We start from the raw sequence: 13,223 nt of genomic DNA on the forward strand, positions 1-13,223 counted from the left end.
TGGGTGAAAGGGTGAGAAGTCGCCTAGAGCAGTGGTTCTTAACGTGGGCGATAATGCCCCCCAGGGGGCGATTTCATTTTTCAGGGGGGCAGTAGAACGAAAAGGGGCGGTATGGGGGCGCTGGAGCAGAAGGGGGCGGTAGGGGGGGCGCTGGAGCAAGCCAAACCTGTGAAGATGGCTTCAGCTTTTTTACAGTGTGCATGAATATATATTTTCCTCCAATCTTAATTTAGTTTCAGAGTTTTTGTCCTGAAATTTTTAGTTCCTGCATTGTGGTTTGTTTTTATGCCCCTTTTATATTTCTTTTTTGCATCTTAAAATTCGCTTGCAACTAAATCACTAAATGTTACTTTTGGGGGGCATTTCATTTTCTTGGAATTGAATTTTGTTTTCAGGGGTCATAGGATTTAAGTGTCTTAAATAAATAAATAAATAAATAAATAAATAAATAAATAAATAAATAAATAAATAAATAAATAAATAAATAAATAAATAAATAAGATATATCACCGTGGAGAGGGGGGCGATGATAACTTCCTCAATGGCTCAAGGGGGCATTTCTTTCAAAAAGGTTAAGAACCACTGGCCTAGAGCAAAGTTACAGGACCCGGTTTTGCTGGAGATAGGGATGGATCATTCCTGGATCCCTCTCTGTCCTGTGTAAGGGCCGTTCTAAGGAACGCTTTTACCACCGTTTAGAAATGCTTTTCCGCAGCTAAGAGTTTACCATTATATGGATGACATCCTTATTGCTGGTAAAGAAATAACTGATCATCATACTACCTTCCTGGTGAAAACCTTAACTGAATATGGACTTGTCATAGCTCCTGAGAACGTACAATCATCACCTCCCTACACCTATCTGGGACATAAACTTTCAGAGTCAGTCTCACTTCCCGTCTTACCTGATTTAAAGTTTAAAACTACTTACACTCTTGTAGAACTGCAAAGTTTAGTAGGAAATATTAACTGGGTACTGTTACATACAGCACTGATGTTACCTGTCTGTCATGGGTTTGGAGGGAAAGTTCCATCCTATGGGGAGTGGAAGGCGGGACATCAGGAGGAGGGGCTGTACTATATATAAATGTGAAGCCTGTGTGGTGAAGCAGGGAGACGCTGGGATGTGAAGAAGCAGCAGCTGGGAAGAAGAAGCTGGTGTGGGAGTCTGTGTGTCAGACAGGGTACTACTGTGTGTCAGAGTACCAACCTGATAGGTTCAGGTGTCTGTTGGTTAGCCAGAACTGATAGGTTCAGGGTCTGTGCTTCAAGTTAAGGGTTCTGTGTGAACCAAACTGTATGCATGTATGAATGAGAATAAGCCACGTTACTTTATCTTATTCACCTGATCATTTTATTTTCCCTGTGTGTTGTATTTAAATAAACCTTATTCTTTTATTTGTTAAAAATCCATCCCTGGTCTGTGTGACTTCTTACAGGGAATGGTTGGTGGCAGCTTAGTTAACGTGTGGCAGGTCCCAGTAGGTCTGGGTTTGTCACATTGATTCGACCATATTTGAAACTTCGAACACAAGATCTATCACCTTGTTTGCTGCCTTAACAGGACACTCTTCTCCGGCTGACATCATCCCGATAACTCCAGATATGCAGCGTGTTTTTCGCCTGATCTCCCAGGCACTACGAGACCGTTCTGTGGATAGGATTCCTTATGATACCTCTCCGGTTGCCTGTGCTATTTTCCCGCCTTCATCTCCTATGGCTTTACCAACAGGAATTATCTACTCTCCCGGTCAGAATCAAGTCTATATAGTAGAATGACTTCATCTTCCACACACTCCACCGAAGAAGATCTACAGTTTGATTGAAGCTACTTCAGACTTACTTGCCAAGGCTCGCTCCCGCGTTCTTCAACTTACTGGGACAGACCCTGTGTCACTTTACTTACCTTTCTCCCCAGGAGAAGTAGAAAGACTCCTACAAACCTCTGTTCCTTTTCAGGTGGCTGTCGCAGGCTTCTCTGGTGCTGTACTAGCCAATCCTCCTAAGGATAGATGGCTTACCTTTCTCTCTTATGTCTCATACTCTTAGTTCCTTTTTGCAGATTATCCGATTCCAGATGCTACTACTGTTTTCACCGATGGCTCCCTGTCCTGTGGGGTCATTACGTGGAAAGATGAAGAAGGCAAATGGCAATCTCGCTACACTACTTCTTGCTCCTCTGCTCAACGTTCTGAGCTAACTGCTGTTATTCTTGCTTTTAACATCTTCTGCATAAAGCCGTTTAATCTTGTTGACACTCAATATGTTTATCGTCTTTTGCTTCATCTTCCTCATTCTTACTTATCTCCTACTATGGACCAAGAACTTTACAATCTCTTTGACTCTCTGCAGGCTCTTCTCCATGCTCGTACTGCCTCTGTCTTTGTCACTCATATACGTTCTCACTCCCTGGTGTTCTGGCTGAAGGTAATGCAATGGCTGATTCGCTTCTCCGTTCCCCTGTATCTGTCGCCTTTTCGCTATTTGATGACCCTCTTCTTTCCCACTCATTCTTCCATCAATCAGCTAAGACTCTTCACAAACAGTTTGCCATTCCTATGTCTCAAGCTCGTGATATTGTTTCTACCTGTTCTTCCTGTGCTACCTCTCCTCTAAATCTTGCTTTTGATTCTGTCAATCCACGTGGAACTGGACCCAATGATATTTGGCAGATGGATGTTACACATGCTCCATTGCTTTCTCCCTTTTCTAAGGTCCATTTGATTGTGGACACCTTCTCTGGTTTTATTTGGGCTACACTGCTTAAAGGAGAAACAATTCGTCATGTGATACAACATGCCATCCGTTGTTTCGCCATTATGGGACGACCACTTTCCCTCAAGACTGATAATGGACCTGCATATGTCTCATCTGCCTTTTCAACATTTTGTAAAGACTGGGGAATTAAGCTTATTCATGGGATTCCCTTTAATTCTACTGGTCAAGCTATAGTAGAACGTGCTCATTTAACCTTCAAATCCTTGCTTTCTAAACAGTTGGATAGCAAACATGTTCCTGTTGCCAATATACCTTTTTGTGTTGCTAAAGTACTATATGTCAGCAAACACGGGTCCAAAAAACACACGTGTAAGCCTGGACAGAGAGCAATCAGGAGTTTGCACATGCTAAAATGGGCTGAGTGAGTCCAATCTCAGCTAGCCATGATACAACACTCCATCTCACAGATCTGCCCACATAAGATCACCCTGGTACTCTCAGATATTATTATGAAAAGGTCAAGTGGGCTTTGTAGTCCTTAGACTTAACTTGCACCACTGACAGGACTCTAAGTAAGCTAGGCCGAGGCAGCACTCTCAGATGACCCTATGACAAGTGTACTGTTCAGAAAACCAATTGAGTTTTACAATCTTTATTTTATTAAAGAAAACGCATGTTACTAAGTATCAAAGCCAAATTAAATCAAAACAAATAAACTAGCATTGTGCTGTTTAGTTATAAAGAGGTAGTGAGGCAAAGAAAACATGAAAAATAGAAAAGTGTTCAAAAACCTTACCAAAAACACAAAAAGCCATTAAAAAGAATAAAAACAGATCCAGTCCAGGAAATCATTAGTAAAAACAAAATAATCCAAGTAGGTTATAAAAAGGCTATAGTCCTCAGTGATACTGTAGAATAAAAATCCCTTAACAAAAGTAAAAAATCCATTATATGTCCCATGGTCCTTAGAAAAGTAAAATCCAGTAAATATACCATAGTCCTTACAAAATTACAAGAGCATAGTCCATATGGAGTATTCCAAGAAAAGAAGTCCATAAAGAATATACCATAGAACAGTCCATAGAAAATAGTCCATGCACAGTCCTTAGGAAAAATCCCATAAGTCCAAAAGTAATCCAGCAAAGCATAGGAACCAGTCCATGTAGGTAGGCCACCAGTCCGTCTCGAACGATTAGGGTGAGTCCCAAATGGCTGAATAGTAGGTCACGAATGACTGAAAGGTCGGTCTTGGAAAGACAATGTCCATAGGCAAAAAGTTCCTTTTTCAAGAGTAACTGGCAAGGGCTTAATGCACCTTCCCACGATGTCATCCAATCAGAGTTCGTTACTAGGCAAACAGTCCTGTTGCACCACATGACTTCTTTCTCATACGAACCAGATGTTATTTGGGTTACGGTGGTTTATCAAAGAGTCACAACAATTCCCATCTATCTAATCACACAGAGGTCTTTCTCAGGCTCTCAGAATAACATTCTCTCTGCTCGCTTAGAAAACAACTTGTCAGCATAGCAAAGATACTTCATACAAAGAAACAAGATGGAACCTCTCTGGCTCATTTCTTAATTACAAAACCCATATGCCTTTAAAAGATTTTAACTCAAAAACCCATCTCATCACAAATCCTTGCTTTCTAAACAGTTGGATAGCAAACATGTTCCTGTTGCCAATATACCTTTTTGTGTTGCTAAAGTACTATATGCTCTTAATCATCTTTTTTATCCTCATAATAGGAATCTGACTCCTGTTGAGGTTCATTTTAGAACACAGGAGCAGCTTCCACGTCCTTTGGTATCCTACCGTATCCCGTTGGACCCACAGTGGCATGGTCCCGCCCAGCTCATCACATGGATACGCAGTAGAAGTGGACGGAACACCTCGTTGGATTCCTGCTCGCTGCGTTAGGCCATGGCGATCCGAGACAAAATAATAGTACTCTGTTTCATAGTTGTTACTAATGTTTCCTGTTACTCACCCTCATGGAGGGACAATTATTTTATGAAAGATATTGCAAAAGTTTCAGTTATTAACTGTTATATATGTGCTCATATATCCGGCAATTCCTTTTCTGATGGATTTTTTATTAGTGTACCCCTACCTGCATGGCTGTCTAAAGCCATCGAACCCATGCGCTCACTCTCTCCTGCGAGGGGTGGGGAGTGGAACTATAATAATCTTTTACAGCTTTCGAACTTTACAGAAGTTACATTTAATGACACAATACGTGCCTTGAAACTTGTTAATGTTAAACCTAAAAAGAATTTCGCACTGTAGCCTTACAAAACCGATGAGCTCTCGATTTTATCTTAGCTAGTAAAGGTGGCGTCTGTGTCTTGATTGGTGATGCTTGTTACATCTATGCTCCTGATCATTTCTCTGATATTTCTCAAAGACTTTCTGACATGGAACATCACTTTACTCAATTCAATTCGGTGTCAGGTTTTCCCTTTTGGGACTCCTTTTGGTCATAGCTACTGTCATTCGGTTTTGGATGGCTTTGACAATTACTTATGTACTTCATTATTGTCGTTTGTGTTCTCATGTTGATTTCTTGCTGCATACAGTTATTCCAAGCTTGATTCATATATTTCGTAACTGCTTTGCTCCTGCTACTCCTACCTTCTCTTTAACCTTGTGGCAATTATATCAAATCTCTCACTATGTGCTTAATACTGAATCCCTCCAGATAAAAAACTGTTTCCTAGTTCTTCATACCTTCGTCATAATTCATTGGACTCAGAATATATAGGAGTATGTAATTGGCAATGACTTCTAACTAAATTAAAATAAAAACGAAGGAGATGTGGGAGTACGCCATTATGTTTAAGTGAAGCAGTTGCATACACCAGCAAGCTAGGGAACTTATGTAATATACCCATATATGGTAATGTTGTTTTACCCTGAGCATGCTCAGTGAGAAGATGTGTAAGTTTGTATACTGTATGGCGACTGGCTGTATAACCCCTGTATTGGAGGACATTTTGTGTTGAATAAAGAAGGGCTACGGGCGTGCAGGCAGGAGTTTTTTCTTCCCTCAAGCCACAATACACCATGGCTCACTGTTAGGCTCTGGAACCTATTTGGCCCTGATTTTTGTGTCCTGTGTGATTCTTTCGCACCTGTGTGGCGGCTGGACTGCCACATCAAATATCTGTTGGAAATGTGAAACACATGTGGAAAGCTACTATCGTATGTGGTGTACTTGTAGAGTAGCGAAACAATATTGCATAGGAGTACATATTGTGTTACAACAAATATTGCTTTGTAAGGTTCCATTAACCCCAGAACTGTTCTTATTGAGTATGATACTAGACAATATAGATAAAGCAATGTATAATTTATATATAATTACTGCAGCTAGAATTCTTTATGCTAAAAATGGGAAAAGCCAGGTGGTACTGAAACAAGAAGATCTTACAGAAACAGCAGAAATGGACATCTTATCAGAAGTGATGAAGGCCTATCCATTACAAAAGGCAACAGAAAGATGGGACTTATTTCACAAATGGTTAGAGTCATCGGATAGTGCTCAAATAACATAGATCTAAATGTGAACTAAAATATGGAAGGCAGAAAATGGTAGAATAGCTGAGTTTGGATCTTGATATTGCAATATGAATAGAATGGATGTTAGTATATTTTTGTTTCTCCTCCCCCTCTAACCCAAATCCTCTTTCCTTCCCTTTTAACTTCTGTATCCCATACCCAACCCAAGCTATCCAAATAATAAAAGTAATTAAAAAAAGAAGTACACAAAACCTTTTATAGTTAAACATCACCTCCTGAGGCTTATTTTCTAAAGTGCCAGGCTTTGGTGAGGGTGGATACCAAGAACAACTGGGTAAAGAAGGGGACTTCTACAGCTAATTCTGCCCTTAAACAGCTGGCCTTCCGCTGTGCATTTTACTGGAACGTAAGCAAGTTCCCAGAACTCTTAACAGAGAGTTGCAGAAAGATATATTTTAAAATGCCCAGAAAAAGAGCCTGCCCCCCCACATCCCCCAGAGACCGTAAAATTTGGATTGGGCCCCTCCTCCCACTTGGTCTGCAATGCATGAAGGCCTTGCAAGTGGAGGGAGGTGGAGGCGTCTATTTTTCTCTTGTGCTTCCTCATCTTCCTCCTTGGGGGGATAAATTTGGAGGGGGCAGATCGGATGTCTGGGAGGGGTCTCAATCTCCCCTCCCCACCAGGGCCCTTTCTCTGTGCGTGTCCTGGGTCCTCCTTTGCTTTCCTGCGAGGAGACCCCCCTTCTTTCCTCAGATCCTGCAGGCACCCTTTTGGGGGTGGCAAAGGTAGAAAGGAGGGAGCGTTGCTTGGAGCTCTTTCCCTCTGCACCAATTTCTCCTTCCTCAAGGTAACCCCCCTCCAGCCTCACCCCCAAGTGGGAACCGGGCTATGCAGTGCAGGGGGAAGGAGGGAGGGAGGGATAGAGGGGGCTGTAAATGGGGTACACCAGGGGGTCCCAGAAAAGGGGCTTTGGGGGAGAAGAGGGGGTCAGCTGGGTGCAACGGGGATCCCTTCCTCCCCCCCATTGCCTGACCTCTTATCCTGAGCCTCTTTGGGATCCCCCTTCCCTTCTACCTTTCTCCCCTCTTGATGCCTATGTATGTACAGTATCTATCTATCTATCATCATAACTCCTATGAGGCTGGATGGAGAAAGGACTCTTAGATCTGCCCATTATTTAAAGAAAAACTATTGTTCTCCTATAAAGATTTCTTTAACAAAATATATCAGGACAATATACTCGTGCCTGGTGGATTTAGAAACAGGCCTCCTTGTAAGGACAGACTGGGTGTATGGTGAGGGAACAAAAATGGGGTGTTGAGATCTGGAAGCAGGACCGGACCAACATGGTTCAAAAGGATCCTTTGAAGGGTGGGTCAGCATGGTGGAAATGAAAGAAAATGCCCGGGAAATAAAGTGCTGGAGAGCGAACGGAGCCTCCATGACACGGGGCTGGAGTCGATGATCCAGAGGGTCCCTTCCCACTCAGCAGTTCTAAGAGGACGGGTAGACGCCAGAAGTGGCATCTCGCACCAGTGAAGGTATGATTTCTAACGTACCTCTCTAGTGGAAAAAGAGGTTAGTTTCAGGATTTCTGAGGGCTCTGGAAGAAACCTGAGGCATTTTGGGATATTTAATAAAACCAGAATGATTGCTGGGCAATCCAAAATCAAATCTCCAGAGTTAGCCTTACAAATCACTTTATGGAAGGGCTCAGGCAAATCTACTTTATACACCTTTTATAAGCTATGTGTTAGATGGCCAGAATATTACACTAGAGGAAAAACTAACAATTTTTTTTTGCCAAAGGAATAAAAGTTCCCCAGCCCACCCCCCATTAATTTATTTATTGAAGAGGGAGAACCTTTCGTAGTTATTGATGAGAAGCAAAGCTAATATCAGCCTCTGAGGCTCTTACATTTGGGGGGATCATGAGCCAGGTTGAAATGTGAACATTTTAAGAGCATGTTTTAAAGTTCTTATATCTCACGTCTGCAATGGGACAGAGAGTGGGGTGGGAGGAGGGAGTAAGTAATGGGAATGGCTATTGTATTGTATATGTACGGTGGTGCCCCGCATGACGACAATAATCCATTCTGTCAAAATCACTGTTAAGCGAAATCGTCATCATGCGAAAAAAAATCCCCATTGGAATGCGTTCCAATGGGGAAAATACCTGCTCATCCAGCGAAGATCCTCCATAGGGCGGCCATTTTCCGAGCGCCGATCAGCTGTTTTTAATCACTGTCTTCCGAAACAAGGGTCGGAAAACAGTGGGAGGCCATTTTAGAAACCCGATGATCGGCTGGGAAAATCGTCGTCCAGCGAAAAAACTGTTCCCGGAGCAGGGACCTAATCATCATAAAGCGGATTTTTCTCATAGGAACCATCATTTTGCGATCTCTATAGCGATTGCAAAAAAGTCATCATCAAGCGATTTCGTCGTAATGTGGGGTCATCGTAAAGCAGGGCACCACTGTACTAGACATTTTTTTAAAAAATTACCTGGAGAGACGTCGTTCCCAGAAATCTCCAGCAGGAGGTCCTCATGCAGAGATCTCTAGCCTCGATCCAGAAGATCCCACCCTCTGAGTTGGGGTCAATACGGGGTCACCTCCTCAAAGGCAACTGGAAGCGGGAAGGAGAAAAGAGTCTTACAGTGGACCCTTGACTTACAGACGGCTTGACTTACAGACTTTTTGAGTTACAGACTTCTCTGGCCGCAAAATTTAGGTTTGACTTGCAGACTGAGATTTGACTTACAGACCAGAAAAAAACCAAAATGGAACAAAAACGGCCTGTTACGGCATTAATCGGTTTTCAATGCACTGTAGGTCAATGGAGACTTGATTTACAGACTTTTTGACTTGAGAACCGCCTTCCAATACAGATTAAGTTCTCAAGTCAAGACCCCACTGTACTAGATGGAAAAGGTCCCATAATATCCCAACTCTGTTTAAAATGTTTGAAAATAACAGGCGTACTCTGAAGTTCAGCTTCAGTAAGCTGAGTCGCATGTCCAATTTTCTGACAAACAGGTCAGCTGCGACAATTACGTCTGGCTGATTTTGAAACACTGGGCTTTTAGAAATGAGTAGTAATTCTATTCAAGGTCCTTTGGAAGCGAAGGTGGCCAGAAAAAGCAGCATCATGGGCTAACACGAACACCTTTTCTTGGAAAGGCGTTGGCACTGTGTTGGGGAAGGCAGGAGCTCCTCTTAAGAAAGTCCCAGACCAACCCTGACATACCCCCCACACCCACACCTATGGGGGGGGCTATGGTGGGAGGGGCTCCCCAACCTCATTGCAAGGAGAGATGTACGTGGGGTGGGTGGGCAGGAGCAGTGAAGGAAGAAGAGGTGGAGCAAAAGAGAGATGCGTCACCCACCCTAAAGCATGGGTGAAGGAAGGCCAGGGTGGGGTGGGGGGGTCACCTGGAGAGTCACCGCCTCTCCTTTCTTTCTGAAACACCCTCAAAGAAAGGAAGGAAAGCAAAAAAGGAAAAGAGAGGTCTCTATGCACAGGAGAAGAAACAACCACCACCAGAGGATGATTCCCTGCACGCTCACACACACATGCATGCGTGCAAGCTTCCTGGTCCCCCCCGGGTGGGATTGTGACCCTCCCTCTCTCCTCCCCCCGTGTATATCATCCCTGTAAAAACTACATATGAAAAAGACATTTTCAGACGGTATACTGTGGTAACGTCCCTCTAAAACTGCAGATGGAAGGCAGTTAAATCTAGCTCCTGAAAAGGCCTGCCGGTATTTTGAGATGGTTAGGTGGAATTTATTTATTTAATTTTATTTATATCCCGCCAATCTGGTCGACCACTCTAGGCGGCTTCCAAATATATACATAAAACGACAAATAGATATTACACGAGAAATTACTACATTAAATTACAAATTCTACAAGATGGAAAAAATAAGAATAAATAAAAAAGGTAAATGAAGAGAAAAGATCAAATATTGACTGGAGGGAAGGCCTGCATGAACATCCATGTTTTTAGTTGGTTTTCAAAAATGTCAAATTTAAAAATTTGACCTTTAGACCAAAGTTCACGGGTGAAAAGATTTTGCAGACCTTGTAAACACCTTTGCTCGGTAAGGCTTTGGGACGACAAGCTGATGCTTTTGTTCCAAATCCAAACGGGATTCCTGGGCAAATGCCCCGAATGAAAGTCCCTTTGCAGCCCAAGACGACCTGAGAGGTTTCACTGGGGAGGAAGGCAAACCAGAGTCACCCCCGTCCCTTTGAGATGGCAGAGAGAGGTCACTTTTCTGCTCCCAACAGAAACATCTGGGGAAATGGCCTGGCTCGGGGGGGGGGGCAAAAACCTCTGCCTGAGCAGACAGCACTCCCTCCCCCACTTTTGGAGTTTACAACCTCAGGGTTAATTAATTGTTCATCAGGCTCCAGCAGCCCATCAGTCCCTTCAGCATGTTTTGAAGGCAAGGAGCTCCACTTCTCCAGCTCAGCAATTCCCCTGTTTTTAAACATTCTGTGCAGCCTTTAGGCCCTTGATTTCTTTGTCCTGCCTAATCAACCGGGCAAAGCAAACATACCTGTTTCTTTCTTCAGAATTGAGGAATTCTCATTCGTAGCCCCCTTTTCCTCCTGGTCAGAGGGCCTCAGGCCGCCCAGAACAGTCGTATGGGTTTTAAAAGGCAAATGGACCAAATGTGTGGAAGTGCTGGTTTTAAAAAAGGAGAAAGAGCACCTCCCGCGCAAAAGGGCCACAGAGCAGACGGGCGTTGGAGAAATCAGCTTTCCCGAGGATGACCTCCCTTTCCTTCATCCTTTCCTTCATCCGGCCTAAAGGCTGACAGAAACAGGCAGCGACTCGGGTTCAGAAATGAATGACCGGCTACAGAAATCGTCCCGTCAGAATGCAGAACGAACAACTCTGGTGACCTGGAAGGGTATCTCTTCCCCAGAATAGCCTCGTTCTGTCATTTCTCTCCCCAAAAACGTGCTAGCCGGTTGCAGAAAGAGTCGCCCCCCCCCCCGAAACGCACCGACTCTCACAGGCGCCGAAGCCTGGCAGACCCCGAGGGAGGTGGAAAGAACTCGTTACCCCCTCACACGAAAGAGCCTTTCCTGACACGCTTTGCCCGCCTGGTTCCTCACCTGTCCTGTCAGGATCTCAAGTCCTCCACACACACACACACACCCCAGGCTGGACACTGCCTCGGCCCCCCCCTCCACCCACCGGACGTGTTTGGGGGGGGGATTTGCCACCTGGGTTCCTTTTCTCTTTTTTTAAAGGGAAATGACTTGGAGGAGGAGAAGGAGACTCGCCTTTTTGGCCATCCTGGCCGGCAGAGCGGGAGGGAGGCTCTTTTGTGTGTGTGTGTGTGGGGGGGTGTCCCTTGCACAGACTGACCGGGGGGGGCACCACCACCACCACCTCCCCTTTTGCAAGGAGGAAGGCTCCCGGCCATCTCTCGACTTCCTCAGAGAGAGAGAGAGAGAGAGAGAGACGGACCTTCCTTCCTTCCTTCCCCCCCCTCCTCCCCCCCCTCCGTCTGACAGGCTCTTCCTTGAAGGGACGTTTTAGGCCTCCCGCCCCTCCTCGAAAGACGCCTTGCCCGCCATCCTGAATCCTCTTGGGGGAAACTCAGACCCCCCACCCCCCCAACCCCCACCTCTCCCAGGGACACACGGGGGGGGGGGATTTTTCTACTTACCAGAAGGGCCACTAAAACTCGCCCAACCGCCTTCCTGAGGGGAGACCTTCTGGCCGCCTTCTCAACTGCGCACGCGTCACAGCCCCCCCACCTCACACCCCGTCTGTGGGGAAGAGGAGCGCATGCGCGCGAGGGAGAGCGAGCCGAACAGGCAGGGAGGGGGTCTCGCGCATGCGCAGAGAGGAGCCCTGGGTGGGCTTGGAGGGCAGCCTGTCAGTCACTCGAGGGGGAAGAAACGGCCATTCTTGCCCAGCCAGCCTTCCAGAGGGAGGGGCTTCTGCCCGGAGACAGGTGACGCGGAAGGAGCAGGAGGAGGACCGAGCTCTCATTGGGTCTCCGTTGTCTTATGGGCGGAGCCAGAACCTCTCCCCTGCGCGTGGCTTGGTTGCCAGGCAACCCCCGCATAGACGCCATAATGCGGCAGGGGGACGCCCAAGGAGACCCAGCCCTGGAAGGCTTCCGCCCAGCAACGGGTGACGCGCAGGAGGAACGAACTCTCATTGGGCCTCCATTGTTCTTCGGGGAGAGGCTGATTTGCAAGGGGGGAGCGGATTCCTCGCGAGTTTCCCGCCAGGGGACCGGCAAGGACGTGAGCCGTCTGTCGGGGGTGCAGGACCGCTTTGGGGGGCTCAAGAGTTGCAGAGATGGAGAAAAACCCGTCTCTTCTCCCCCCCCGCCAACCCCGGAGACCCCCCCTCACAATCCGCTCCGTCTGCGAAGCACGAAAGGCCTCGCCCGCTTCGAGGGAGGGGGGCGAGGGGGGGTCCCTTTGTTTCTCTCCCTGCCTTCCTCCTCTTCCTCCCCGCATGGAGGGGGGGCTACATTGGGAGGGGGGGCCGAATGGGAAGTCTGGGAGGGGTCTCGATCTAGTCCCCCCCCCCCCCGAGCGAGACACCCGGGCCCTTTTCTCTGTGCGTGTCGGGGGGGGGGTTCCCCTCGACCCCCTTCTTTCCCCGGATTTATTTATTTATTTGATTTATATCCCGCTCATCTGATACATCTGTACCACTCTGAGCGGATCTTGCAGGCAGCCTTTTTTTTGGGGGGGTGGCAGAGGGGGGGAAAGTGGGGAGCGTCCCCCCCCGGTGCTCTTTCTCACCCTCCAATTTCTCCTTCCTCCAGGAAACCCCCTCCCCAAACTCCACCCCCCCAGGTCGGAAGCGGGGTATGCGATGCAGTGGGGAGGAGGGAGGGAGGGAGGGAGAGGGGGGTCTGCAAAGGGAGGACACAAGGGGGATCCCAGAAATGGGCCCTTTCGGGGTGACGAGGGGGGGTCAGCTGGGGGG

At 46.3% G+C, this 13,223-nt stretch overlaps 1 protein-coding gene across 5 annotated transcripts in view; it reads right to left on the reverse strand.

The window, feature by feature from the left end:
- LOC144584985 (uncharacterized) overlaps positions 1–12,233 on the reverse strand; it is a 74,133-nt gene extending 61,900 nt beyond the window's left edge. Inside the window, exons 1-3 of one of the 5 annotated variants that reach the window (XM_078382410.1) lie at positions 11,938–12,233; positions 10,331–10,463; positions 8,750–8,872 (exon numbers count right to left, since the gene is read on the reverse strand). The gene's annotated coding sequence lies outside the window, so the exon portion shown is untranslated. Of the gene's footprint in view, positions 1–4,536; positions 8,400–8,420; positions 8,702–8,749; positions 8,873–10,330; positions 10,464–11,937 lie in introns of those variants that run through there. The other 4 variants (XM_078382409.1, XM_078382413.1, XM_078382411.1 and 1 more) reach the window with 4 other exon arrangements.
- Positions 12,234–13,223: the final 990 nt, after the last annotated feature.

This window comes from Pogona vitticeps, chromosome W (assembly GCF_051106095.1).
Source record: "Pogona vitticeps strain Pit_001003342236 chromosome W, PviZW2.1, whole genome shotgun sequence".
NCBI classification, from domain to species: domain Eukaryota; kingdom Metazoa; phylum Chordata; class Lepidosauria; order Squamata; family Agamidae; genus Pogona; species Pogona vitticeps.